A 26,479-nucleotide genomic window follows, 5' to 3' on the forward strand; every position below is an offset into this window, starting at 1 on the left:
GAAGTCAATATCTTTGTTTTCTGTGTACTCTACAGAGGAGGAGACCCCGCACGCCTGTAACTCTCTCCATTAAAAATTAAGTGTTGTAGTAGCTGACTACATTTCACAATTCCCATCCAGCTATAGTTTCATTAATTGATAAAAATGTATGTGCCCCGGGCATTTTTTTAATGAAGCATTTGCTGACCAGGACATTTTGCTTTCATTAGTCCTAAGAAACGAAAGAAGATGAGGTATGTTAGAATGGACCTGGTCTGAAAGTCACTTTCTGGATTATCGCTCCCCAGAATCCCAGAGGACCACTGAAAGTCAGCCCCTCGAGGTTCCTCCTTGCTGGACATATTTATTAATACATGGTAAACTTTACATTGGGTCACACTGGCTACATTTAAACAATGGGTAAGAGAATTTTGGCAAACAGTGTCAGAGACTGGACACATTTTTAATTCTTTTGTGATATGTAGTATTCAAAGCAAATTAATATTGGTCTCCAGATCAATGTCATGAAATTATACTACAGTAAATAAAACTATTTTTTATGTAACTGGTGAAACCTTAAATGAATAGAAGAGAATTGTCGTGTATGCAGTAGTGGATGCGAGGTGGAGGCGGAGGAAGTTCTGAAGCCCTCGGAATCAGGAATATTCACCGCACACTCTTGTTATGAAAGCAATTTCTTTTATTTCAAAAATCATGTGCAGGTAGACCTAAGCAAAGCGCAAGGTCAAAGTGCATTGTATCGACGCAAAATAACGTTTCAACCTGGTCCTGGGTCTTGCTCACAGAGCCGATCTGGAGGGGAAAAATGAACATACTGTCAATGAAAACATGTCCAATATATATAATAAATGGAAAGATCCAAATAGGTATCTCACGTAATTAAAAGAGAGCAGCAGCAAACAGCAAAACATCATTGTCACATGTTGGTTACAGAGGTAGATTGTCATTAGTACTGGATCAGTATGAAAACAGATAAACATGGAGATAAACAAGGGCTTCCAGTTCATTGGAGGCTGTGGTATGGTGGTTCATGTGGGTGAGAGAGTAACATGCGGCTACTTATAAATATAAGAATAAGAGGGTAAGTTAAGTTGATGTTGCCCCTGAGGTTATAGGGAAGGGATAATAGAGCAGAGGGGTTAATTCATTAGTGTAAGGAGTTTGTCCATTTGGAGGTTTACGGAACACTTGTAGTCCCTGACGGGGTAAAGCACAGAGGTCTGTCCTGGATGGTAAAGAGGTGGTTAGGTAACTGTTAAATGCCCAGACAGGATTCCCTGGTAGGTGTGTGGCAGATCCCTATGGAGTTTACCTTGGTTGCGGTTTTGTAGTGAGCGCTCCTGCGCCCTGTATGGGCCACAAGGGGGAGAGAGGTCCCTGTGGCCAGCGGTTTAACAGTTTGTGTAGGAGGTAAGAACAATGCCAGGGTTAAAAGTATTCCAGCTAATAAGTCTAGTTCTCTGTTAAGGCTCAAAGGAGCCAGGGTCTGGACATTGTGAATCCAGAAGGCTTCTCTTTAAGTATTTTAATGTGGTTGCCACCACCCCGAGGTCTGGGGACTTGTTCTGGGACTTGGAACTGTGGTTGTGACACTGTGTGTCTAGCTTTGGAAAAATGGAAGGGTAAGTGCAACCAAATAGTGCATGAGTACCCAACATGTATACGCTAATGCACTATCTCAATGATTCTCCAAGTGCTGGTTTAGATACATAGACAAAATCTTCTGCATTTGGCTAGACACGTCTGACACTTAACTCTTTCATCACAATGCTGAATTCAGTCAGACCAGAACTCAGGTTCACCCTCAATCACGACCATAACCAAATCCTGTTCTTAGGCATCCTTGTACTCAAGGGCCCTGAAGGTCATCTTTCCAGGGTCTGGAGTTTGTGGATCCAGAAGGCCAGAACCAGACTGAAACGTTATGTTGCATTGATACCCTGCACTTTTTCCTGGTTCTCAGCTTATGTCTAGCTGCATGAAGTAAAAGAAATTGTATTGATAACAATAGTGTGCAGTGAATATTCCATACTAGAAACCATAAATGAGGGACACAGTATTCGAAGGATAAAAAATGACTCCTCTAAACAGCAAAAAAGGAGAAAATAACATGTTCAAATAAAGTATTACAAGCATAAACATAAAAAAATGAAAAACACCAAACGTTTGTTCACACAGATCCACAAGGCCTGCCATCCCCTGCACAGTATGAGCCTGATCCTCTTTTCTAACGCTGAATTACCACCAATCACGATCCCTAGGCAAACACATGTGACTAACACTCCACCTGTACCTTGCAGTCCTGAGCTCTAGATATTATCTATTTAGGAGCTTTACATTTTTAGTGTACCTGAAATTTAAACATGTCAATCAATGCACTTGACACGCCCCAGGGACCGTGGGATACTCGGTATTGGGCCGGTCGTCTTAAAGGGATATGTCACAGTGGCTGTGACCCGGTCCGTGGCCCCAGGCGGTCATGTAAAATGGGTGGAATTGAATGGGAATAAAGTTTATATGTAGGAATTCGTGATGCCACCTGTGGTGTTCTGGTCAGTGGTGACCAGTGCTGCAGTATCACTTCTCTGGGACAGATGGTAAAGTGCAGCAGAGTTGGTAAAGCTCCCCACAGGCGGAGCTGCAGTCCCAGAGCAGTAGAGATGAGTTTGTAGACGGTGAGGTAGTGTGGAGTGAAGGATGTAGCAGTGCTAGGCTGAAGTCGCAGGAAACAGGCAGAGACACTGTGGAGTGCAGTTCCAATACTTTCCTTACAATTCTGGCAGGCACAGATGCCCACTTCAGTGCTGTGCTTTCCAGGTGAGGGGTCCAGTCAACTTCCAGATAAGTTGAAGTACACCCTTCCAGTACTCCCTGTCAGTATGTACCTTTCCTGGCCGTCTCCACACAATATGCTGCTTTCACTTTCCTTCCTTTCCAGCACTGCACAATTATTGTTACAGGCCAGCAGCTGCGAATGCTGTCAGACAACGCCCTGCCATTTCTGTGATCCTCTGTAGCTGCCTTTCCAGTTGGAATAACTGTGGTAGGGTCTATGGTCCATAAAGTAACCAAAGCTATAGGCTTGCTAGTAGCGCCCTGAAGTACGCTCACTAGGCTAGGGTCCGTGACCCTTTGCAACTAGTTTCTTCCTCCACCTAATGTTAGTCAGCGTCCCAGAAGAACCTTCTTTCCTTTTTGGGGAGCTTTCTTTATAATTCAATCCGTCCAGCAGCCTCTAATTACAAGAGCTGCTCCAGACACGTCCTTCTCCTTCCCTGTCTCTGAGGGAACTCTAACCTTACTTCCTATCCATCCTTCTCAGGATCTCACACTACACTCCGCCCACCTCCCAGCACTCTTCGTGTTCCAAGTAGGGGCCATAAAGGGTGCTCTGCTACACTACTTGTGTGTGGGATGTGGGATGGAATGTGGTCAGTGTCTCCACCTTACCTGGTTATGGGATACCACACCTGTGGGTGAGGTGCAGTACCTCTGTGGCGAGTGGACCCTCAGGGGTGCCACATACTCCCACTGAAAAATAGTAGTGGCTAAAACTGTGTAAATGTGAACTGTATGTAGTGAATTGTACATGTGTTAATATATTCACGGATAGCAATCTTTCCCAGTTTGCTGCAGTGCTTCGGTCCTCTTCTCATTCATATGACAGCTACTATGACTTGCCAGCTCACACTGGGCTCTATGTGTGAGTCGGAAGCCATCAAAGCAAGGCTCCATAAAGCTATATTGTAGAAGCGATTTCTGGCTCTGACATAGAGCGTAGAGTGATACTGTGTGTAAGAAAACCCATCATGTAACTCAAAGGAGGACCAGAGAAGATGGTGATCAGTGAGTATAATAAACCCACTTTCACTACACTACAATCACATTTACACAGGTTTAGTTAATAAACTACTGTTAGTAGTATGTGTGTGTAAAATTTGGGACCTGTATGCATTTAACAAAAGAATGTTTTCATGGAAAAAACTGGCGTGGGCTCCCGCGCAATTTTCTGCACCAGAGAGGGAAAGCCAGTGACTGAGGGCAGATATTAATAGCCTAGAAAGGGACCATGGTTATTGCACCCCCCGGCTAAAAACATCTGCCCTCAGCCACCCCTGAAAAGGCACATCTCTAAGATGCACCAATTCTGGCACTTAGCCTCTCTCTTCTCACTGCCCTGTACCAGTGGCATATGGGGTAATAAGGGGTTAATATCACCTTTGTATTGTAAGGTGACATTAAGCCCAGCTTAGCAATGGAGAGGTGTCAATAAGACACCTCTCCATTACTAATCCTATAGTAGTGAAAGGGTTAAATAAATACACACAGCCAGAATAAAGTCTTTTAATGGAATAAAACAATAAACACATTTGCCATCTTTATTGTTCTGCAAATCCAAGCGATGCCCTCATTCTCCTATAAGAGATAAAAAAAATACAACAATATGCCATACCTGTCCAGCAGTCAGTCCCACGCCGTAATCCATATCTGGGCCATATACAGTTTACAGCCAGGAGCGGTACTAATGCGACCGTCCCGGCTGTAAACTACTGCTGAATTACTGAGATGATGCCAGAGTTTGCTTCAGAGACAAGCGCTGACGTTACTGAGTCAGCCCTCCCTGCCAGCCTGACCCGCGCTGAATGATGCAGCGTGGGAAAATGAACTGGCATGTTCCCATGCTCAAGAGTTCAGTGGGGGTCAGGCTGTGAGGCAGCGCAGCATCAATGATGTCACTGTCACCATACAGGCCTCAAATTTTACACACACATACTACTATCAGTATTAGTCACTGTCATCTAAAAATCTAACTGTTTTGCATGGGTTTACTGTATGTAAACCACGCCTCCTATCCTGTCTGCTTCTGCAATGATTTTACAGAAGCCGACAAATGAACTAACAGCTATTCTTCTATCTTTCTGTGCAATATAAATACATATATATATCAGTAGCGTAGCTACCGGGGGGGCAGAGGGAGCGGTGTCCCCGGGCCCGCGCTATGAGGGGGCCCACAAGGAAGCTACGCTATATAACTGTATCGGTGTGCACAGCACGCCGATACAGTTACATTCTGTGGCAGAGCAGGAAGAATCGATCTCCCTGCTCTGCCGCCTGGCCGCTATGGGGCCCCTGAGCAGGCATTGGGGGGCCCTGTGCCAGCAGTGGGCCCCCCGCCTATCATCGCAGGGTCAGCTGTATCGGCTTCCAGCCGATACAGCTGACGGCAATGATGAGAGAAGGAGCGAGCGCTCCTCCCATCATCCCCCTCTCAGCCTCTGACAGCGGGCACACTGACGTCACTGCCTGGCGCCCACTGTCAGGAGATGAGAGGGAGCTCAGAGCAGCGCAGGAGTCGGGAGGCAGAGAGGTGAGTATTCATTTTTTTATTTTTTATGGGGTTGCATTATTTTACAGTCTGCCTATTGGGGGGGTGCTGCCTTACCTATCAGTCTGTCTATTGGGGGGTGCTGCCTTACCTATCAGTCTGCCTATTGTGGGGGTGCTGCCTTACCCATCAGTCTGCCTGTGGGGTGGTGCTGACTTACCTATCAGTCTGCCTATGGGGAGGTTCTGCCTTACCAATTAGTCTGCCTATGGGGGGGTGCTGCCTTACCTATCAGTCTGCCTATGGGGGGTGCTGCCTTACCTATCAGTCTGCTTATGGGGGGTGCTGCCTTACCTATCAGTCTGCCTATGGAGGGGGTGCTGCCTTACCTATTAGTCTGCTTATGGGGGGTTGCTGCCTTACCTATCAGTCTGCCTATGGGGGGATGCTGCCTTACCTATGAGTCTGCCTATGGGGGGTGCTGCCTTACCATACAGTCTGCCTATGGGGGGTGCTGCCTTACATTACAGTCTGCCTATGGGGGGTGCTGCCCTACATTACAGTCTGCCTATGGGGGGGATGCTACCTAATATTACAGTCTGCCTATGGGAGGGTGCTGCCTTATATTACAGTCTGCCTATTGGGGGTGCTGTCTTACATTACAGTCTGCCTATGGGAGAGTACTGCCTTACATTACAGTCTGCTTATGGGGGCTGCAGTATAATGTAGAGTCTGCCAATGGGAAGTGCATTATACTATATTGATGACTATATGGTGTATTATGCTATATGGAGGTTATCTAGGGGGCCATCATACAGTGTTGGAGCCATCAAAAAGTTTGGGGGATAGTAAGGGGTCGCCCTCCCAGGGCTGTGGGGTAGTCGGTACCGGGCCGGTGTCAGGGGAATGTGTCACAGCAGCGGTGACCCGGTCCGTGGCCCTGGGCGCCCAATATCAATGGCGGTGGTGTTAAAGGTGTTAGAGTTTATTAGTATAGTTCGTGACGCCACCCGTGGTATTTGGCAAGTGAGGTGTTAGCCAACGCTGCGTACAGATCCTCTGGGACTGATGGTGTGGTGCAGCAGAGATGGTATAGCTCCCCACAGGTGGAGCTGTAGTCCCAGGGCAGTGTAGGTGCAATGGATGAGGAGAGGCACAGGATGGTGTAGATGTTGTTACCCAGGTATAGCGATGCGGGAATAACTGGAGGACACCAGAGTATGTGGTTCCAAAGCTTTACTCACTGTTTGCAGTTCACACCACTGCCTGCCTCCGTACTGTGTTCTCCAGGTCAGGGCTCCAGCCAAACTCTAGGCAGGACAGGACTCTCCCTTCCACACTCCGCCAATATGTACCTTCACTGAACGACTCCTCAAATGCGCCTTTAGGTGCGAAGCACTACAGTACTTAGTTACCCTGGAATGCCTCTCTCTAGATGTTCCTAGTCTCTACTTGTATGACAGACAGCTGTAGCCTGCTTCGGGGACTCCTCTCCTGAGTCCCGGCTCTCTATCCGTTTCGCTGTTGTGTCCCAAGTCCATGGTGGGAGTAAGGCGTTAGCGACTCACTACTCCTCCGGTGTCTGTTGCCGGATATAAAGATCCAATCAACCTCGGGGACCGGGCCCCGGTCTTTGCGCTGAGAACCTATAGGCGGGTTCCCATCCAACCCACTCCTCCTCTCTGTTCTCCTTCTCCTTCGTTCTGATCTGTTCTGTCTCTCTCTTATGGAATCTGTAGTCTTCAGTCTACGTCTCTTTCTCCTTCTCTTCCTTCCCTGAGAAGCTCGTTCCACTAAGACCAGTCCTCAGCCTCTCCTGTCTGACTCCCCTACTTTATAGGGGCAAAATGTGGGCACCGTTTTCTAAAGCACTTGCACCCGGCATCACTATATTGTAGAGAGATGCTTTAGAATTTAAAGGGCACAGAGAACCACTCAGCAGGTGCAGTAATAGGGACACATACGGCAGCAGCGGCTCAGCATTGGGGTATCAGTAGGATGAGGGGTTTGCGCAGGTTGGGGATAGATGGTGTTGGGGCTGGAATATGAGAAGTGAAACGTGACTTTCTTGTATTCTCTGTAGCTGAATCCTGGCTGGAGAATTGTCATTGTCGGTCTGGGCCAGATGGAAAAGACGTAAAAAAATGTGAACAATTCCATGAGAAAGAATGTCGGCGGTAAGACACTATCTGTAACTCTGCTTGTAATCACCTATATGTTCTGTAGGACTGGTATCTACCACTGACCATATGGCGGTAATATCAATATTGGCCGTTATATAGAGATTATTTTCAGTAACAGCGCAGTCACCTGCTGAGGTTCTCCTACATCCACTATTAGGGCTCATACCCATTTGCGATTAAAAAAAGGTCCGTTTTCTGAATGGCAAAAATCGGACCAAAAATATGCAATTCTCATTCGATTTGTATGCAATTTTTAATCGCACCATCCGTTTTTCATCCATTTTTATCGCATCTGGGTCGCCCTCACCCAGGCAGTGGGGTACTCGGAGCCGGGCCCGTTGGTTTCAATGGTAGATGTCACGGTAGCTGTGACCCGGTCCGTGGCCCTGGGCGTATATTGTAAAAGGGGAATGTTGAGCGTGTGGATGATGATGATTAAAGTTTATAAGTGAATGATTCGTGACGCAACCTGTGGTGTTCGGCAATGAACACGTTAAGCCGACGCTGCAGACAGATCCTCTGGGACAGATGGTGTGGTGCAGCAATGATGTTGTGGCCCTCCACAGGTAGGGCTGTAGACCCAGGGCAGTGTAGATGAAGCGCTAGTGAGGGGAGCGTAATGGTGCAGTGTTAAGAACAGAGATATAGCAGGGCTGAGTGGTTTGGCGCTGGAACAAGCGGAGGACACCAGGGCATGTAGTTCCAAAGCTTTACTCACAGTCTGTTGAGCATACAGGTGCCGGCATCTGTGCCGTGTCCTCCAGGTCAGGGGCTCAGTCAACCTCCAGGCCAGATTAAGTACTCCGTTCCAACACTCCGCCAACATATGTGCCTTTTCTGAACGTATCCCTTTTGTGCCTATTGTGAAGCACTCTCAGTACTGAGTTACACTGGAGTTCCTCCTGTCAGATGTTCATATGAACTCTACTTGTACGGCAGACAGCTGTAGCCTGCTTCGGGGACTCCTTGCCACTAAGTCCCGGCTCACTCTCGTTGCTGTTGTGCCCCCAAGTCTTGTGTGGGAATAAAGTGGTGACAACTTCTATTCCTCCGGTGTCTGCTGCAGGACCATTAGTATCCATACAACCTCGGGGACCGGACCCCGGCCTTGCGCTGTGAACTTGGGAAGGGTTCTGCTCTAACCCTAATCCTTAGTCCTCCTCTCCTTACGTTCCGTACTAATCCTTCTTTCTTATGGAGAGAGTCAGGCTTTCCATCAATGTTCCGTTCCTGTGCCAGCGGACCCAGGTCACTGAGGTCGGCTGCAGCACTTCCTTCATCCATCCCACTCAGGGGATCTTCACTCTTCCACTGACTCTGTCAGACTGACCAAATCCTAAACTCTTCCTGCTCTTTGGTACCAACTAAACTCCACACGCCTCCCAGCACGCTTCGTGTTCCAAGCAGGGTGCCACCAAAGGGTGCTTGGCTACATTACTGTGTTGTGTGGGATGCAGGTGTTGGAGTGTGGTCAGGTGTCTCCACCTTACCTGAATGGTGGGGTACCACACCTCAGGAGGAGATGCAGTACCTCTGTGGCAACTGAACCCTCAGGGGTGCCACATACCCCCCCATTAAACACAGCACGTCCGCGGGCTGCAAGTGAAACAAAGACAGACAAAAATCAGGAACATACAAAAATTTTTGAATGCTTAATGAACAATACTTGTCTAAACTTCCCAATATGAGAGAGGCACTGACTCTTGAACGTTGCAAACAATTTAACTAACTATCTATGTCAAAATATAATACCTAATTTAAAGTGCTATTGACAGTAAACTCACTACCAGCTCAAGTATTATCATTAACACATTTCTTTCACCTTTTTCACTATTACTTCTAGACCCTAGGTGACAGCCGCCGATGCCTGGTTCATCACCTGCATTTTCAAATCTTTATTCAAATTTTTCACATCTTTATTAAAGTAGTACCGTTTAGTCTAAATTCTGCAAAATACTCATTCCTAATCAAAGACCTAGATATTACTATTAGCTAAATTCTGTAGAACTATCAAAACCAACATTTTTTTTTTTATAAGACACATTATAAAATACTTCACATCAAAACAACAATAATTCTTGAAAGTGCTGGACACCGCTCCCAGCCGGGATTTCTTGCAGTGTCCTTGGGTTGGAGCCATGCTCCAGGTTGAGGTAGTCCTTATCTATAAAAGACCTATGTAAAACCAAGAGAGGGCACCTTAAGAGGCGCAACTATTTACAGGACAGTTCTGGATCACTCATTGTCCATGATCTCTGCAGTTCAGTAAAAATGCTGTCAACGCAACTAGGCAAAAACTGGAATCAAAGAAACATAATAAACAATGAGGAAAAATAACAAAGGCAAACGTGCCAATACCCTCCTGGGTAACAGTTAATTATTTGGGGACTGTTCTTTAGTAGAGGTCTCCTCCTGGGGTGGTGGAAGCGAGTTTCTTTTGCTGCTTCCAGGGGAGAACTGAAGGGCATCCTCTTCTTGCTGATTGTCCACAAATTGCAGGTATTCCTTCTCCCAAGAAGTGAGGTTGGCATCTGCCTGTGTAGATGGAATGGCAGTGGGAGTAGCTGCTGCCTGTGAGGGTAGCACTTCAGCTGTTGCTGGTGGTATCTTTGCTGCCAATGCTTCTGCAGGAGTTGCAGCTGGTACCAATGGATGTTGTTCTCCAGTTTCAGGTGGCACCACAGCTAGCAGTGCTGCTGCCTTGGTTTTTGGCCTAACGTCTGGTGGCACTGATGTCTGTGGCCACTTGTAGGGCAGAAGGTAGAGATTCTGAATCTGTGGCAAAGGGAACCCGTGATGCATATTAATACCCAGCAGCTGGTCAGGCTCCTCTGCTGCAATCAACAAATGCCGTATGGGACGTGCCTGCTCCAGCCTTACTCTTCTCAACAGGGACTTCTTCCACTTCCCCATCGCAGTCAGCTTAGTGTCTCTAAATGGAGAGCATAGCTCTTCCATTTGTCCCATGTGGAGTTCGAGCATGCCGGCCGCAGTGCGTGAAAACTCAGGGGGTAACCCGTTGGCGGGGTTGGCGGTCATACCTGGAGCCTCCCGGCGGTGCACGATGTTTACTAGAGCTACCCAACCCAATATCGGAGACGATGGAGGGGCAGATGGCGGCTCCGTGTCCGCAGGGGTCTCCAGTGGGACCTGCGCAGCCGCGTCAGGTCCAGGCAGGAGTTCAACTTCCTCCGCTTCAGCCTCCAGGCCCCCGAGAACTTCTCCTGACAGGCCACGCTCAGCGGTGATTGCAGCGTGGAGATGGAGACAGGCGCCGCTGGTGACAGGGCAGCGGCCGTAGGTTCCACAGGTGCTGCCTGGGTGAGATCTTGTGCAGCAGCGACGGCTATCGCGGGTGAAGGTACCGGTGATATAGCTGCGGCGGCAGGTACCAATGGCAAGGGTACCGGTGATGGAGGTACCGATGGTGTAGGCTCCTCCCGGGCATGCTGCCAGTTCAAGATCCAGAGCGCCTCCTGTCTCAACCGCAGATGTTGGGTCAGCTGAGCAATCTTGTCCTTCAGCTGCTGGCGGTCCATTTTGGAAGTCGGATCGGAGCCTTCAGCCAATGCGCCGGGGAGGTTCAGCTCAACCTCCTTGCTCTGTTTGGGCCTGCCTCCTTCTTCCATCATGGCGTTTTGGCGTTCTCTCTCCTTCCTGGCCTCTTTTCCCGCCACTGGCTCTCGCTCCTCCTTCTGGGGGCGGCGTCTTCTTCCTACTCCTCCATACCAAGCCAGTATCCGAACTCCTCGGGGGGTGGGCCATGTTGCAGTTGCATAGAAGTTCAGGCAGGGGAGGCCCAGGACAGTTCGCAGTCTTTTCTTAGGACCACCCATGTTGTCAGGCCCTTCTTCACCGTGCCGGCGGCCATTTTGAGAGTCCATTTTACAGTCTATTAATTTGGTTATTCTGCACATTCTCAGCAATGCTTAAGTCCAATAAAACTCAGACACACAGAACCCGGTGGCACTGGGCTTCGTCATCCTGTTCGTGATGCCAAAAATGTGTCGCCCTCATCCAGGGCAGTGGGCTACTCGGAGCTGGGCCCGTTGGTTTCAATGGGAGATGTCTCGGTAGCTGTGACCCGGTCCGTGGCCCTGGGCGTCCATTGTAAAAGGGGAATGTTGAGCGTGTGGATGATGATGATTAAAGTTTATAAGTGAATGATTCGTGACGCCACCTGTGGTGTTCGGCAATGAAGATGTTAAGCTGACGCTGCAGACAGATCCTCTGGGACAGATGGTGTGGTGCAGCAATGATGTTGTGGCCCTCCACAGGTAGGGCTGTAGACCCAGAGCAGTGTAGATGAAGTGCTAGTGAGGGGAGCATAATGGTGCAGTGTTAAGCACAGAGATGTAGCAGGGCTGAGTGGTTTGGCGCTGGAACAAGCGGAGGACACCAGGGCATGTAGTTCCACAACTTTACTCACAGTCTGTTGAGCATATATGATACTAGAACGTACGCAGGATGCAGTGACGAGTCGCGAGACGGTTTGGTGTTTTTATAAGAACGTTTATGAGCCTAAAGGTGACTTTTCTCAGGCTCGGCCTGACCGGCAAAAAGGGGGAACACGGGTTGCCCTCGCAGGGGCTCAATAGAAATAAACACAAACGATAGAACACGACTATTTCCGGCAATAACCGGTCACTATAGGGCCGCGGTATCGCCGACTACGGGTCCTTAATCATAAAGTCAACTTAGCCGTTCAGATGTCCCTCGCCGTTCGGGTTGGTGTTCTTTTGGCGTAGTAGTTGCTGGGCCCAGTTGCTGAGACGATGGCGAAGTCTTCGCGCGCTTCGGCGCCCTGATGACACTTGAGCCCCACAGGCTCCGGTGGGGTCCTTGGACGATTGGGCCACTGCCCCCGGCTTGGGGCAAGCGGCAGCGATGGGTGGTGGCGGGTGACAGGCCACCTGCGCAGCTAACGGCTGCGACGGGGAGTCCGTGGTCAGCAGAGGCCTGGCCCTTGCCGCGGACCGGAGCGGGACAGTGATGGCCGCCAGCGGTGCTGTACTTGCCGCGGCCACTCGTGAGGACAGGGCGGCTGCCAGCGGCGGGGAACAGGCCACGACGCAGGCTCAGGAGGGACGTGAGCGGCCGCGGGTGACCGCGAGCAGGCCGCAGCCACGGGCTGAGGGGAAGCGGCAGCGGCTGCGGGTTGGACTGGGGCCGCAGTGGCCGCGGGCTGGAGCGGGGCAGCAAGTCCCAGGTAGTCGCCTCGGTACCGTCCCTCTGGAGTCCTCGGTGAGCGTCCTCCCTGGCACTGGTGAGTCGCTCTCCCTTGCAGCAGCTTCCACTGTCTCCTGCTCTCTCTGTGTCGGTCTGAGTAATCATCGCCCCGGGAATTCCCCACCTTTATATTGGTCCCTCCCCCAGCCCATCTGTCTGTCACAGTGGTCCGTCCCTGAATCCTGTCCCCCGGGGACAGTTTCACCCGGAACCCAGATGATGGCTCCCATGGTTCCGGCCCGGGCACTCGACGGGGGCCGTTCCTCCCACACATACCACTGGGCACCTCGCGACCAGGTCTTCGTGACTTCCTCCACCCCATGTGGTGAGCTCCAGCTCCGGGCAGCCTCCCCTCAGCTCAGGGTCCTCTGCTCCTCTTGGCCAGTGGGGCAGGTTCCCCCTGGAACGTGGGCACTCTTGGGGGGAGCATCCCAATTTTCCACTATCGCAACAGGTAAATGTGGCGCCCCCAGGAGTATGGTCGCCACACTGGTTTGCCTTCCTCCAGGGGAGGGTAATGCCAGGCGTGGAGGCAATGATGGGACTCTCTCACAGTCAATCCATGCATACAACACAGTTTCACTCCTGACCAGCAGGGGGAGCTCTGACCCAGGTTTGAGGGGAGGAGTGATCCCTGAGGGCCAGGAGGAAGTAGAGTTAGTTAGTCTGCGGAGGGTGAAGTGTGCAGATGGGAGAATACGAAGCTGGAGGTTGAGCTGCACCAGGCGAGCTCCCTCAGCTTGAGAGCGCACAGAACTGGAGTCGGGTCTCCACGGTGGTACGGGTACTAACGGCCCTGCCACAGATACCCGAGGAGTAGGAGGCTGTAGATGCCCTGCTCCCACCAAAGACTTGAGGCACAACAGCGAAACGGATAGAGAGCCGGGGATTCAGAGAGTGAGAGGAGTCCCAGAGAGAGAGGCTACAGCTGTCTGCGATGCAAGGAGAGTTCTAGGAACATCTGATAGGAGGAACTTCAAAGTAACTAAGGACTGGAGTACTTCACACACACAGCGATATTAAGGAGACTGCACAGCCCGTCTGTGAGAGAGAATTCCAGAGTTGCTTCCAGGCTAGCCTGCTCAGTACCATCTGTAATCAGGACCCTGGACTGCAGTTACCAAGTAAAGGTACTGAAATTGCACCCCGCTGTGTTGTGTCTGCTTCCTAACCTGTCGGCACTGCTACATCACCGTGCCCATCACTTATACACTGCCCTGGGGTTACAGCTCCACCTGTGGGGAGCTACATCAGCCCCAGAGGATCTGCACACAGCGTTGGCTAACATCTCACTTGCCAAATACCACGGGTGGTTCCACGAACTTTACATTACAAACAAACACCACCGCCATAGATATTGGGGCCCAGGGCCACGGACCGGGTCACCGCTGCTGTGACACACCATCCCCCTGACACCGGCCCGGTACCGAGTACCCCACTGCCCTGGGCGAGCCGCAGGGCGACCCAATATTTGGCATCACGAACAGGATTACGGAGCCCGGTATCCCCGGGTCCTGTGTGCCATAGACTGTGTTAAAAGACTGTGTGAAATTTGGCGCCAGTTGCCGCCATTGCCGCGCTGCTTGACGCGCGCGGGAAGAAAAGAGGCAGGCCTTCGTGGGTGGAGCCTGCCACGGAGTGCGAAGCGCCGCGCGGGAAGAGCGTGCAATAGGAGGAGGAGCTGAGACCTACAGCCGGGAGCATCGGGCCTGCGAAGCGGCCGCCGGTGAGCTCCTACAACCCCCCGGCCCTGGCTAACATTCACTAGGGGGGGAGATGTCCGTGCCACAAGCCAACACAGCGGCGGACGCAGCCGCCAACCCCACGGTCCCGCCAGGAGATGCACCCGCCGCAGTGGTGCCCATTATGCCACTGTCTATGCCCTACATACCGGGAGCAACCTGGCTACCGCAGTACTCGGGTGAGTCGCACACCTTGAGTGAGTTCAAAGAGAGACTGTGCAGCCTGTTTAAAGTTTACCCCCTGTCTGAAAGCCAGAAAGTAAATATCCTGATTGGACAGGGGGACGGGTGCCGCGCTGAGAGAAGTGAAAGCCTGGCAGGACACGGATAAAGAGACTGTTGCAAAGGTCCTGGCCAAGCTGAAGAGCACTTTTGACACCCGCACTGCTGCTGAGATTAAAATGAGGTTCTTTGGCTGCAAGCAGAAAGCACAGGACAGTATCAGAGACTACGCTCTAAACCTGCAGGAGGCGCTGCGAGCAGTTAGACAAGTGGATCCTGACAGCGTAAAGGAAGAAGATAAACTGTTGAAGGAGCAGTTCATTGCAGGACTCCTGTCCAGTACCCACAGAGAACAGTTGCGCATCATAACCCTGCAAGACCCTGATCTGGACTTTGCTGAATTTAAGGACAGGGCTATCCGGGTACAGCAGGAGTCCACCGACAGCCGTCCAGCGCCCCCTAGGCGCCCAGCGATCACCTATCATCAGGAAGCAACATCTTTTCCTTCCATCCCTGTGGAGGCCGATGCACAGACTTTGGACAAGGACCCCACCATGGAGCTGCGTCTACAGGTCCAGGAGTTATCTAAGGGAATGGCTGCACTCACTAAAACCATGCAGTCCCTACAGATGTCCTCCAAAGACAAGATCCAGCTTGCCTCCTGTCCAGAGGATGTCCCGTGGCTCCGGAGGAGGAGAGCCCCGCCACTTCGAGGAAGGACCAACGATCGCTATGACCAGGACGGACGTCCCATATGTCGTCGCTGTCAGAAGGCAGGTCATCTTGCCAGGTACTGTCCTTTAAACGAGCAACCCCTGGGGCAGAGGGCCAACCCCCAGGAGTAGGATCCCCAGGCCCAAGGAACTGGAGAGCCAAGTATGTGGGAGGGAGACCAATTCTTCCTGTGGTGATTGATGGTATCCCAATGAACGCTTTGCTGGACACTGGCTCCCAGGTGACCACTATATTTTGTACAAGAGGTACTGGGCTGATTCTGAACTCACCCGTAGCCCAACTGATGAACTAACAGTAGTTGCTAGTAATGGTCATACCTTGCCACAGATTGGATGCAAGGAAATTACTGTTAAAGTGGGGCGGGTGGAGCTAAAATCACAAGGACTGATAATTGTTGATATTGATCGACGTGAATGTAATCCCATGATGACTCTTGGTACAAATGTAATTGAAAACTGTCTGTCCGAGGTTATTGTCTTGTTGCAACAGGTAGCTGAGACTGCTGGTTCTAGAGAGCAAAGAGTCCTGCAGAAGGAGATCCGAGCCCTGATGCAAAGGCAACAAGTGGAACTCACTGGTGGTGAGATTGGCAGCGTCAGAGTGAGTGATGCCTTCCCCATTGCAATACCCCCCAGATGTGAAATGTTGGTATGGTGTCGGGCAGCCATAGTTCTTAGAGGGAGAGATTACCAGACATTGGTAGAATCAGTATACGCCGAGAGTAGGCCCACTGTCCTGACAGCCAGAGGGAGAGTACCTGTACGTCTTCTGAATTGCGGGGAAGAGGAAGCCACAATACCTCGGTACGCCACAGTTGCTAAGCTGCTCACCTTTAACAACAACTCTTTGCAGGCAGCAGAGCCTTTGGTCTCATCCGATCAAGGGGAGGACAATGGTTCTGTGAAACAGCCGGAGGAGTGGTGTCAGCAACTGCAGGTGGGAACTGACTCTACACCTTCATACCAGAGAAATGGGGTCTACAGAGTGACACAAGAGTACGAGCGGGTATTCAGCAAACACCCACTAGATTTTGGGCAGGCAAAAGGGGTCCAACATCATATCCCCACAGGAGACCATCCACCCATAAAGGAGAGGTACAGACCAATACCCCAACACAGTACCAGTGTGCTAAGAGTATGTTGAGGGAGATGAAGGAGGCTGGGGTTATCAGAGACAGTTGTAGCCCCTGGGCAGCTCCCATTGTGTTTGTAAAGAAAAAGGATGGTACCATAAGAATGTGTGTTGATTACAGAAAAATTAATAGCATTACACATAAAGATGCCTACCCATTACCTAGGATTGAGGAATCCCTAGCTGCACTTAAAACTGCTAATTACTTTTCCACCTTGGATCTCACCAGTGGGTATTGGCAGGTTCCTGTGGCAGAGGCAGATAAAAAAAAAACGCATTTACCATTCCAATGGGCCTCTGTGAGTTCAATTACATGCCATTTGGGCTCTGTACTGCTCAAGAAACATTTCAACGGCTGATGGAGTGCTGTCTGGGACACATGAACTTTGAAACAGTCCTGTTGTACCTAGATGACGTCATTGTTTTCTCCAAGACCTATGAAGAGCATCTGGAACACCTGGCTAAAGTGTTTGAAGCTTTGTCCAATTTTGGCCTGAAAGTGAAGCCCTCCAAGTGTCACCTCCTGAAGCCCAAGGTACAATACCTCGGTCATGTGGTCAGTGCAGAAGGTGTGGCACCAGACCCTGACAAGATCACAGTCATCCGGGACTGGCCGAAGCCCAGCAACCTCCACGAGGTACGCCAATTCCTTGGACTGGTAGGCTACTACCGGAGATATATCAAAAGCTTTACTGAGATAGCTACCCTGATGCAAAACCTTCTGGTGGGGCAGTCCAAGAAAGGCAAGCAGAAGAATTCCACGTTTGAATGGACTGAAGAATTGGAGAAGTCCTTCACCAGATTGAAGATGGCCCTCACTGGTGATGAGGTTTTGGCCTACCCAGACTATGAGAAACCCTTTGTGCTGTACACAGATGCCAGCAATGTGGGATTAGGAGTGGTACTGTCTCAGGTACAGAATGGAAGAGAAAGAGTGATCTCCTACGCCAGCAGGAAATTGCGTCCCACCGAAAGGAACCCTGATAACTACAGTTCTTTCAAGTTGGAGTTCCTTGCCATAGTCTGGGCTGTCACCGAAATATTCAAGCATTACCTAGCCTCCGCCAAGTTTACAATCTTCACGGACAACAATCCGTTGACCCACTTGGACACTGCAAAACTAGGTGCCCTGGAGCAGCGATGGATGGCTCGGTTGTCCAATTATGAGTTCACTATCAAGTACCGAGCGGGGCACAAGAATGCCAATGCTGATGCGCTGTCCAGGATACCGAACCTACCAGATGCAGGAAAAGATCCTGAGGCTCTTGAAGAGATAGAGCTACCTCCATTCCACAGGCCACTGGCAGCCCAACGTGCTCAAGGAGTGAGAGACAGACAGTCTGGCTTGAAGGAGGTCACCCTGAATCCTTTGCCCCACCATGACTGGGCAGAAACGCAAGATAGTGACCCAGCAGTCCGCCTGGTGAAGGAGCTGTTGATACGAGCTGACTCACGTCCGGAGTCGTATGCTCTTGAAGAAACCCAGCAGCTGTGGAAGGAGAGAGGCCGGCTGTTTATCTATGAAGGGAAGCTGTGTCGGAGGAGTATTAATGCCCGCACACATGAGCTGGTCTGGCAGGTAATAGTCCCGAGGAGAGAAGCATCAATGGTCATTGAAGCATAACACCAAGGAGCTGGACACTTCGGATGGAAGAAGTTGGAAGCATTGCTCCGAGAGAGGTTTTACTGGGCTGGTATGAGGAAAGCCATTGAGAGGTGGTGCCGGGAGTGTGGACGATGTAACCTGCGCAGAAAGGATCGAGACAGCCAGAGAGCTCCCCTGCAACCAATCATCACCAAACAACCCCTCGAGCTGGTAGCCCTGGACCATGTGAAGCTGGTTCCAAGCCAGTCAGGCTACAGCTAGGCTCTCACCATTATGGACCACTACTCAAGATTCCTGGTGGTTGTACCCGTCAAAGATCTCACTGCCAGAACAGCAGCCAGAGCCTTCCAACAACACTTCTGTAGGCTGCATGGGTATCCTGAGAGAGTACTCACCGATCAAGGTCCAGCTTTCGAGGCGGAAGTGTTCCATGAGTTCTGCAACTTGTATGGTTGTAAGAAGATCCGGACAACACCTTATCACCCACAGACCAATGGCATGTGCGAGAAGATGAACCAGGCAGTGATTGACCTGCTGAAAACGCTGCCCTTGGAGGAGAGGAATCTGTGGCCTGAGAAGTTGCCAGATCTGGTAGACCTCTACAATCATATTCCAGTGAACTCTACCAACTGTACTCCAGCATACCTGATGAGAGCAAGGCCTGGTAAGCTGCCTATTGACTTGGACATGGGAGGCCTGACGCCTGAAGTAACGTCACCAAATGCTGACTGGGACAGGGAGAGGCAGCAGCAGTACTAAAGAGTACAGGAGTGTGTGGAGAAGAGTCTGGCCCAGGCAAGGCAAAGGCAGGAGAAGCTTTACAATCAGAATGCACCTAGTGTCCCCTTTTTGCCAGGAGAAGTAGTCCTCAAAAGGAAGAGGAGGTTGCACAAGCTGGATGATCAGTGGGAGGCCGAACCTTATACCATTCTGCCCTCAAACTTTGAGAATGCTAAAGTATGCCTTGTGAGTAAAGATGGAGGAAATACCTCGGCAGTGGTATCCAGGGACCATTTGAAGTTATGCCCTGACCAGTTGAAAGCAAGAGCAGAAGAGTCAGAGGACATCCAACCTGTAGAGGCAGAAGAGAAGGTCAGCACAGTGCTTGGGGAGTTCCCTGCGAATTGGACTAGAATTAATGATGCAATTGTGGTTCCAGTGTTGTTATTTCCCCAAGTGGAAGCACGGGAGGACGTGACTCGAGAGAACCAGGGGAATCAGATAGCAGAAGCCGCACCAGCAGTGGAGCCAGAGAAACCTCGCCCTGCCAGTGGTGAACCTGTTATGCCCCTGGTGAATCTAAGAGTCGATAGGAGAATGCTACCTAGTTTGCCTACACTAGGGTTACGTAGATCTACTCGTACCACACAGGAAATACCACCAGTTAGATACCGCATCTAAAGTAAATGTAAATGTTGAAACTGTTGAAATGTAAATATGTAACTGTTTTTCAAGCTTTTGTACCTACAGGTAATCTTTAAGAGTTCCCTTTGATTTTTATGGACACTGAACCACTGGACTTGTGTGTGGTCAAAAACTTTATTTATAACTATTTACCATTTGCCCAGGAATGGACCATGGACATTGATGCTGGACTTACCATCATAGGACCATTTTTGGAAACACTTGGTTTTTGTACATTTTTCCTTTTTCAAATCTTGTACAAATATTATTGTTCAACTGTTTATATGTTATCTATGTTTTCTTTTCTTCAGCCCAGGAGTGCTGACTTTCACTAGGGGGGAATGTGGCACCCCCAGGAGTACGGTCGCCACACTGGCTTTGCCTTCCTCCAGGGGAGGGTAATGCCAGGCGTGGAGGCAATGATGGGACTCTCTCACAGTCAATCCATGCATACAACACAGTTTCACTCCTGACCAGCAGGGGGAGCTCTGACCCAGGTTTGAGGGGAGGAGTGATCCCTGAGGGCCAGGAGGAAGTAGAGTTAGTTAATCTGTGGAGGGTGAAGTGTGCAGATGGGAGAATATGAAGCTGGAGGTTGAGCTGCACCAGGCGAGCTTCCCCAGCTTGAGAGCGCACAGAACTGGAGTCGGGTCTCCACGGTGGTAGGGGGACTAATGGCCCTGCCACAGATAAACGAGGAGTAGGAGGCTGTAGATGCCCTGCTCCCACCAAAGACTTGAGGCACAACAGCGAAACGGATAGAGAGCCGGCTATTCAGAGAGTGAGAGGAGTCCCAGAGAGAGAGGCTAAAGCTGTCTGCGATGCAAGGAGAGTTCTAGGAACATCTGATAGGAGGAACTTCAGAGTAACTAAGGACTGGAATACTTCACACACAGCGCTATTAAGGAGACTGCACAGCCCGTCTGTGAGAGAGAATTCCTGAGTTGCTTCCAAGCTAGCCTGCTCAATACCATCTTTAATCAGGACCCTGGACTGCAGTTACCAAGTAAAGGTACTGAAATTGCACCCCGCTGTGTTGTGTCTGCTTCCTAACCTGTCGGCACTGCTACATCACCGTGCCCGTCACTTATACACTGCCCTGGGGTTACAGCTTCACCTGTGGGGAGCTACACCATCTAAGCTGCAACACACCATCAGCCCCAGAGGATCTGCACGCAGCGTTGGCTAACATCTCACTTGCCAAATACCACGGGTGGCGTCACGAACTTTACATTACAAACAAACACCACCGCCATTGATATTGGAGCCCAGGGCCACCGACCGGGTCACCGCTGCTGTGACACACCATCCCCCTGACACCGGCCTGGTACCGAGTACCCCACTGCCCTGGGCGAGCCGCAGGGCGACCCACAAATGGTCGTGGGGACCGACTTGGGTGGGGGCTACGATGGTTCATGCCTCCTTCACCCGGCCCTGGCCGACTCCTTGTGGCCGCTCTTTTGGTTTTGGCCAGTTCACCCTTAATACTCTGCATCTCTTGCTTCAGCTCTCGTACCCAGTGGGATTCGCTCAGGGCGTTTACGGATGCTTCGATACTCCGAGCCATCCCCACGGGAACCGTCACCTCTTGCTCCTGCTCCCGAAACTGTGCCTGCTTCCCTATCTCTGAAAAGGTCAGACGTGGGTCCACTCACACCCGCTCTCGCAAAGCCTGTCTTGTCAGGGTGTCTCGTAACCCAGTCACTAACAGGTCACGTAATGTTATGTCCACGGTACCCACGCCGACTCCGTCTTTCCTTTCAATGGCTAAAAACAGTTCCTGCAAAACATTCATATACTGGGTCACTGTTTCCCCCTCTTTCTGCATGCGTCTAAACATCTGGGTTCTCAGTTCCCCCACATCGGTCGGGTCCCCATAGGCCTCTTCTAAGATCTGTAACACCCGGACGAAGGTGTTGCGCTGCCCCGGGGCCTCAACATTAGGGTATCCCGGGCTTCCCCGTCCAACACCATCAGGGCCACTTCTGCCTCTAGGTCTGGGGTAAGCGGATGCATCCTGAATAACCCACGCATTCGCTCCGTCCAGTTTCACAGCATAGTATTGCTGACGGAGAACCTGGGTAGATTGCTTAGCATGGCCCCCAAAGAAATGCTGGGCCGGGGGCCCTCGTTGTCCGCGCTCGGAGACTGCATCCTGCCGACTACGCCAAATGTGGTACTAGCAGGTACGCAGGATGCAGTGACGAGTCGCGAGATGGTTTGGTGTTTTGATAATAACGTTTATTGGCCTAGAGGTGACTTTCCTCAGGCTCGGCCTGACCGACAAAAAGGGGGAACACGGGTTGCCCTCGAAGGGGCTCAATACAAATAAACACAAACTATAGAACACGACTACTTCCGGCAATAGCCGGTCACTATAGGGCAGCAGTATGGCCGACTACGGGTCCTTAGTCATAAAGTCAACTTAGCCGTTCAGATGTCCCTCGCCGTTCGGGTTGGTGGTCTTTCGGCGTAGTAGTTGCTGGGCCCAGTTGCTGAGACGATGGCGAAGTCTTCGCTCCCTCCGGCGCCCTGATGACACTGGAGCCCCACAGGCTCCGGCGGGGTCCTTGGACGATTGGGCCGCAGCCCCCGGCTTGGGGCAAGCGGCAGCAATGGGTGGTGGCGGGTGACAGGCCACCTGCGCAGCTAACGGCTGCGACAGGGAGATCGCGGTCAGCAGAGGCCCGGCCCTTGCCGCGGACCGGAGCGGCACAGTGATGGCCGCTGGCGGTGCTGTACTTGCTGCGGCCACTCGTGAGGACAGGGTGGCTGCCAGCGGCGGGGAACAGGCCGCCGACGCAGGCTCAGGCGGGACGGCAGCGGCCGCGGATTGGACTGGGGCCGCAGTGGCCGCGGGCTGGAGTGGGGCAGCAAGTCCCAGATAGTCGCCTCGGTACCGTCCCTCTGGAGTCCTCGGTGAGCGTCCTCCCTGGCACTGGTGAGTCGCTCTCCCTTGCAGCAGCTTCCACTGTCTCCTGCTCTCTCTGTGTCAGTCTGCTGACTCATCGCCCCGGGAAATCCCCACCTTCTTTATATTGGTCCCTCCCCCAGCCCATCTGTCTGTCACAGTGGTCCGTCCCTGAATCCTGTCCCCCTGGGACAGTTTCCCCTGGAACCCAGATGACGGCTCCCATGGTTCCGCCCGGGCACTCGACGGGGGCCGTTCCTCCCACACATACAGGTGCCCGCATCCGTGCCGTGTCCTCCAGGTCAGGGGCTCAGTCATCCTCCAGGCCAGATGAAGTACTCCGCTCCAACACTCCGCCAACATATGTGCCTTTTCTGAACGTCTCCCTTTTGTGCCTATTATGAAGTACTTTCAGTACTGAGTTACACTGGATTTCTTCCTGTCAGATGTTCCTATGAACTCTACTTGTATGGCAGGCAGCTGTAGCCTGCTTCGGGGACTCCTTGCCACTAAGTCCCGACTCACTCTCGTTGCTGTTGTGCCCCCAAGTCTTGTGTGGGAATAAAGTGGTGACAACTTCTATTCCTCCGGTGTCTGCTGCAGGACCATTAGTATCCATACAACCTCGGGGACCGGACCCCGGCTTTGCGCTGTGAACTTGGGAAGTGTTCTGCTCTAACCCTAATCCTTAGTCCTCCTCTCCTTATGTTCCGTACTAATCCTTCTTTCTTATGGAGAGAGTCAGGCTTTCCATCAATGTTCCGTTCCTGTGCCAGCGGACCCAGGTCACTGAGGTCGGCTGCAGCACTTCCTTCATCCATCCCACTCAGGAGATCTTCCACTGACTCTGTCAGACTGACCAAATCCTAAACTCTTCCCGCTCTTTTGGTGCCAACTAAACTCCACCTGCCTCCCAGCATGCTTCGTATTCCAAGCAGGGAGCCACCAAAGAGTGCTTTGCTACACTACTGTGTTGTGTGGGATGCAGGTGTTGGAGTGTGGTCAGGTGTCTCCACCTTACCTGAATGGTGGGGTATCATACCTCAGGAGGAGGTGCAGTACCTCTGTGGTGACTGAACCCTCAGGGGCGCCACACATCCATTGACTTGCATTGGCGAGTCTCATCAGAAAATCGCAGCATGCTGAGATTTTTTTCTCAGTCCGATTTCAGATGAGAAAAAAATCGCAAATGAGATGTCACCTATTGAATAACATTTGTCAGAATGTAATCTGATTTTTTATTGGCTTGCACTCATCCGATTTTCTCTCCAGTGAGTATGAGCCCTTAGGTTACGTCACTGAGTTGTAATGAAGGTTACCTGGTTAGGGGACCACTCAGAAGTTTCACCCCCCCGAACCAAAACCCTAGCTACGCCTCTGATATATATATATATATATATATATATATATATAAACTTCTCAAAAAAAATAAAGGGAACACTTAACCAACATAATGTACTAGGATGTGTTCCCTTTATTTTTTTGAGCAGTATATATATATATGTGTCACTGACATATACTGTATATATACACACCTATTCTACTTGTATATATCTATTCTATCTATTCTTTTCTTACCTATCAGTGTGGTTTTACTGTATAGCCACATATGAATTGCCTGCTTTTCAAAGGACACCGGTGCGTAAAAATCGTACAGCACTCGCATGGTGCGAGTGCTGTGCGATTTTTTATCGCACCCATTGACTTCTATTGCGGGATGCGATCCAATTTTTGCTGACAATCGCAGCATGCTGTGATTTTTTTACAGCCTAATCTTGATCCAATCTGAGCTGGAAAAAAATGATGGCGACACCATCATAGATTAACATTGGTCCGAATTCAATCCGATTTTTTATCGGATTGAATTTGTTCGATTTCATTGCAAGTGGGAATGAGCCCTAAGGCCATGCTCCCACATTGAGTTTTTGGTTGTTTTTTTTTTCACTACGAGTTTTTTTAAAAAGTGCACATAACTTATTTTACTTAATGGGTAGATAGAGCTGTGTAAAGGCTTGTTTTTTTTGTAGGACAAGCTGCAATTTTTAGTAAGTACAACTTTTTCATCACTTATTCAATTTTTATTAGGCATGAGTGTTGAACAAAAAAAACAGTAATTCTGGCGCTGTTCTTGTATTGTGCAGGATAAATAATTACATAATTTTAAGGTAGGGAGTAGATACAATTACATTGGCACCACTATTCTACATATTTTCAAAAGTTGTTCAGTTCAGTTATGAAATGAGCCATTTCTTAATGATTATGACCTCCAGAATTCAAATATGGCAATGACAATGTTTAGTTGGCTCTTGTTTCTATGATATTAAGGAGTTCTTCTTTTAATGCTACATATACAGTGGGGAAAAAAAGTATTAGTCAGTCAGCAATAGTGCAAGTTCCACCACTTAAAAAGATGAGAGGCGTCTGTAATTTACATCATAGGTAGACCTCAACTATGGGAGACAAACTGAGAAAAAAAAAATCCAGAAAATCACATTGTCTGTTTTTTTTCATTTTATTTGCATATTATGGTGGAAAATAAGTATTTGGTCAGAAACAAGCAATCAAGATTTCTGGCTCTCACAGACCTGTAACTTCTTCTTTAAGAGTCTCCTCTTTCCTCCACTCATTACCTGTAGTAATGGCACCTGTTTAAACTTGTTATCAGTATAAAAAGACACCTGTGCACACCCTCAAACAGTCTGACTCCAAACTCCACTATGGTGAAGACCAAAGAGCTGTCAAAGGACACCAGAAACAAAATTGTAGCCCTGCACCAGGCTGGGAAGACTGAATCTGCAATAGCCAACCAGCTTGGAGTGAAGAAATCAACTGTGGGAGCAATAATTAGAAAATGGAAGACATACAAGACCACTGATAATCTCCCTCGATCTGGTGCTCCACGCAAAATCCCACCCCGTGGGGTCAGAATGATCACAAGAACGGTGAGCAAAAATCCCAGAACCACGCGGGGGGACCTAGTGAATGAACTGAAGAGAGCTGGGACCAATGTAACAAGGCCTACCATAAGTAACACACTACGCCACCATGGACTCAGATCCTGCAGTGCCAGACGTGTCCCACTGCTTAAGCCTGTACATGTCCGGGCCCGTCTGAAGTTTGCTAGAGAGCATTTGGATGATCCAGAGGAGTTTTGGGAGAATGTCCTATGGTCTGATGAAACCAAACTGGAACTGTTTGGTAGAAACACAACTTGTCGTGTTTGGAGGAAAAAGAATACTGAGTTGCATCCATCAAACACCATACCTACTGTAAAGCATGGTGGTGGAAACATCATGCTTTGGGGCTGTTTCTCTGCAAAGGGGCCAGGACGACTGATCCGGGTACATGAAAGAATGAATGGGGCCATGTATCGTGAGATTTTGAGTGCAAACCTCCTTCCATCAGCAAGGGCATTGAAGATGAAACGTGGCTGGGTCTTTCAACATGACAATGATCCAAAGCACACCGCCAGGGCAACGAAGGAGTGGCTTCGTAAGAAGCATTTCAAGGTCCTGGAGTGGCCTAGCCAGTCTCCAGATCTCAACCCTATAGAAAACCTTGGGAGGGAGTTGAAAGTCCGTGTTGCCAAGCGAAAAGCCAAAAACATCACTGCTCTAGAGGAGATCTGCATGGAGGAATGGGCCAACATACCAACAACAGTGTGTGGCAACCTTGTGAAGACTTACAGAAAACGTTTGACCTCTGTCATTGCCAACAAAGGATATATCACAAAGTATTGAGATGAAATTTTGTTTCTGACCAAATACTTATTTTCCACCATAATATGCAAATAAAATGAAAAAAAAAACAGACAATGTGATTTTCTGGATTTTTTTTTCTCAGTTTGTCTCCCATAGCTGAGGTCTACCTATGATGTAAATTACAGACGCCTCTCATCTTTTTAAGTGGTGGAACTTGCACTATTGCTGACTGACTAAATACTTTTTTTCCCCACTGTAATTAATGCGTAAAAGCTCAGTACTTTGAAAC

This window comes from Dendrobates tinctorius, unplaced genomic scaffold (assembly GCF_039654945.1).
Source record: "Dendrobates tinctorius isolate UK_male_01 unplaced genomic scaffold, ASM3965494v1 ptg000159l, whole genome shotgun sequence".
Taxonomy (NCBI): Eukaryota; Metazoa; Chordata; class Amphibia; order Anura; family Dendrobatidae; genus Dendrobates; species Dendrobates tinctorius.